This window comes from Egretta garzetta, unplaced genomic scaffold, assembly GCF_000687185.1.
Source record: "Egretta garzetta isolate BGI_Z169 unplaced genomic scaffold, ASM68718v1 scaffold107, whole genome shotgun sequence".
Lineage (NCBI taxonomy): Eukaryota > Metazoa > Chordata > Aves > Pelecaniformes > Ardeidae > Egretta > Egretta garzetta.
This window is the reverse complement of record NW_009260399.1, coordinates 891076-895096: the sequence shown is the minus strand read 5'-3', so window position 1 is coordinate 895096 and position 4021 is coordinate 891076. Positions and strand designations below refer to the sequence as shown.

Below are 4021 nucleotides of genomic sequence, written 5' to 3'. Positions count from 1 at the left end.
AGCCATCCCCCTGCAGCCCCTCTTCCCTAGGGCCCTGTCCCCCCAGGGCGGTTGGGGTATCAGTGCAGGCTCTTCATCCGCACCATCACGTAGCCGGGGACAGAGGGCAGCGGGACAGGGAGGCTCCGCTCACCCCTGGATGGAGGCAGGAGAGCAGAGCTGCACATCCCCTCCCAGCACCAGGCACCCAAGGCACCCGCCCGCCCCAAGTGCAAGAGCCACAGATGTGCAGCCGCTGCTGAAAACCACAGCTCTCAGCGCAGCGTGTTTAATGTGACCTGACACCTCCTGCAGCAACTGCTTCGGCTTCATCTGCTGCCTTATGCAAGGCGGATGCCCTCAAGACTCCACCAGGTCCTGCAGCCACAGCTCTCCAGGTTGCCTGCCCGTGCTGTCTGTCTGTCCCACCCTGCGGCACTGGGCATTGCCATGCAGACACCCAGCTCATCACCGGTGCCCAAAGCCACTAGCAAAGGTCAGCTCCCACCACCACCAGGTCTTTGCACCACCATGAGACACGGGCATGCCCCTCGGCAAACCCTGCCGGGACAGCCAGCTGCAGGCAATAACACTTTAAACCACCGCAGGAAGATGCGCTAGCTCATCAGCCAAAGCCCCAGCTCCTCTCTTTTTGGAGAGCAGCAGCTTTGCATCGGAGGCAAGGAGTCCTGGTTTCCATCAGCTCTCCAGCAGAGACCTCAGCCTTGTGAGAATCTAACACACCAACCACCACAAAAAATACACAACGCAACCGACCGGGAGAGAAGCTTGAAGAGACACTGTAAAATTGATTAGTCATCAAAATCATCAGACCATAAAAGAAGCTCCAGCTGTGCTCCTCTTATTTGCATAGAGAAATGCAAGAGGCAGGGCTCTATTTAAAATTAATTCCTCCTTTTTTTTTTGTTTACTAGAGCTTAAGTTTCTCTGGTTGACAATTAAGCCCATTATCCAACTCTTTTCTTTTCCACAACCCCAGTGCCTTTTTTCTAGGCACAGCTTATGAAGGAAAAAAAAGGAAAATTACAATAAGTGCTATTTTAAAATGAAAAATGTGAAAATTTATAAAGCGCTCAGGAAGGTGTTTGAACCACTCAATCTTCTGTTTTAAGACACCAGCACAGGACTCAACACAAACAATTCCTTTCAAATCAACAGCAATTTCAAGTCGCCCTGCTGCGTACGAGCTCAAAGTTAAGCGCTGGCCCAAATGTGCTGCCAGATCCTTGGCATAAGTTTAAGAGGGCAAGAGAAAACAAAGGTTTAAGTTTTGGCTAGTGTACTTCTGCAAAATCACTGTCAGCACATGTTCTTCAGTTCACACAGAACCCAGCAGAGGAAATGCAAAGCAATAACTAACTTGGAGGCAAGCGGTTCTGAAGAACTGCGAAAGAAAAACCGTAACACAGCGTAACTCAGAGGATTGTCCAATGCTAGTCGTTAAGCTGGGTGCTTACAGCATCCCATTGCAAACCAAATCCTTTTGGTTCGCTTAAAACTGACCCACAGCTTTCGCAGATGCTGTGGCAAAACTACTGATTTTAATGGTTAACTCCTCATTTTAATAGTTACAACAACATTCCCTCACTGCAGACGCCTGCCTTACCAGAGGCTATTTGCTGTAGATGCTCTGGACAACGGTACCCCAACCCTGGGTACCACAAGGAGCCCACTGCAAACAACAGGTTTTCATGCCTGGGTACCACGGATGCCAAGAGCAAAACCTCAGCAGAGCCACGACCCACATCATGATGCAAGACCTTCAGACCACGTCCCAGTTCTACCTTTGCATTTGTCACCCTGAGAAAAAAGAATTTGCAAACCCGCTACAGAAATGCCCCCTTGCCCTATTTTCCATGTTGGAAAAAAAATACTCAAGCGGGTAGACAAGGATTCTCCAAAGGAAGAGGGAGAAGTTGCCTGGTCCCAGCCAAAGCCAGGTCAACCTGCAGTTACATCAGGTTGGGTTTTTTTAACTTGTCAGTCAAGCTCGGACCATCTCCAGCCTCTCCGGGCCCCTGTTCCTGTGCCCAATTGCCCTTGCTGTGACCATTCCTTCCCTAACACCTCACTGAGAAACCTTTCACGAATATCTCAGCTGGAGCAACACACAGGAGAATGAGCCCTTCTCATTCCCACTGCAATTGCTTCTGCCTGCGTGCTAATTTGTAAACCAGCTGAACAAAAGACAGACTTGGGGCTGGAAGTTGTTTTACTGTCATTTTTCTGTCCTTTGGGCAGGATGGGCAGCGCTGACGCAGCACATCACTGCCTTTCTCTGTACGTTGGGACAGACAAGGCAGTTCAGACAGATGGCCTCCAAAGCATACAAATCTCCGGGATTTTCCAAGATGTATTTATACTGCCATCTTATAGGGAAGAAATCCAGCAACTGTATTTTTGGGGGAAACAGCAGCAGAACACTGGACTCATGCCTCATGCACAGCTACACCAAATAGCACCATGCGGCTGCATGCCAGGGGGACAGGCACTGGGCAGACTGGCATCACTGGTGGTGCCAGTCCCGACCCATGGACATCCTTCTCCTCCTCATTCCCCAAAACCTCTTTGGTCTTTACCTAATTATGACTCAAGCCAACTTGCTTAACACCACTATGATCAAGGACCTTTAACAAGCACCAACAATCCATAAATCTGCTTTTTTAAGACATGGTAGAAGTCTAATTATACATGATTAAATTCTGTCAAAAATTAAAAGCCCACACACTTGCTCTAAAATTGCAATCAGCCCCTTTAGGTACCAAATAAAAGCAATGCTAACATTTCAAAGCTGTGTTGGCAACACAGCTGAACCGGATTATGTTGCTGACCCTAAACAAACTGAGGGCATTCCTTACCCTTCCTTTGAGACCCTTTATTTTCTACATATGCTAGTGTTATTAATACAGGCATGAATTGTGACCATACAAGCCCCAAGCATTAACGAGCAATGCAGCTCAAGCACCTATTAACTCCATATTGCATGTTCTTACTCTGCTAGAGTCCCCTGCTACTTTCTCCGGCGTAATACACTGTCAAACCTCACTACAGAGGTTCAGGAATGTTTTGCTACGAGCCCCTCTATTTTTGTGACAGCACCTTTAATGAAGATTCAGCTTTTCAAATACAAGTCACACGTCACTTAATCTTCACAAAAACAAGCACTGTAAATGAAACACAGCCTGGGTGTAAGATGGGAGAAGGTCTGTAGAAGATGCACACTAGGATCAGAAACGAAACGTGAAGCAAGCACATCTAAGACATTTGGGGATTTTTTTAGAGGCGGAGCATAATTTTAGAAAAATGTAATATTGCGCATTAGAGGTGAAGGGAAGTTTGTGGTTATTGTACTTCTATGAGTCGTCTAAAAGTGCCCAGGAAGAGCTCTGTCACACCTGGGGAACAGCAACCACACCGCGAAAACATGGTCACACACAAAACCAACAGAGCAGGTACCCCAAGAAGATCGATTAAGGTGGGGTACCAGCATCGCCTTGCTCTCCCAGCTCACCACTAGCACTGTGCGACCACCAACAGCAAACCTCAAACCCCAAACGACTGCCGACATCCCCTTGCTCTGGTCCTCAACATGGATGCATGCCTACAAAAAGGGAAATAGCACCTGACAAGTTCCAAAGGGCCTTTTCATTTAAGTAATCACATAGGAGAGCTTTCACAGCTTAACAAGAAAATATTGTTGTTAGATACTATATTTTTAATTACATGCATATAGGTAACAAATGGATGAACGCATACTATGTTAAGCCCAGGCAGCATCCCTTTACATACCTGATCTGCGCCTCTTCCAAAACACTTGCATTAAGGAAGGTTCTTCTCAAATAATATGGGAAAATGGGTGCAATAACTAAACCTGGTTCCTCTATGCATTTGGGCTGAAAGGCCTTTCATCTCCCCCTCTTCCCACTCTCAGAGTTAATACCAAGTGTGAGGAGCAAAGAAATACCAAGCTCAAGGAACAAGGGGTGGGGTGGACCAAGCCAGCAGTAAATAACCTCCGTCA

The 4021-nt window shown here is 47.3% G+C and overlaps 1 protein-coding gene across 1 annotated transcript in view; it reads right to left on the bottom strand.

Moving 5' to 3' along the window:
• NAT8L (N-acetyltransferase 8 like) overlaps window positions 1-4021 on the bottom strand; it is a 27544-nt gene that overhangs the window by 22591 nt on the left and 932 nt on the right. The window lies entirely within an intron of this gene.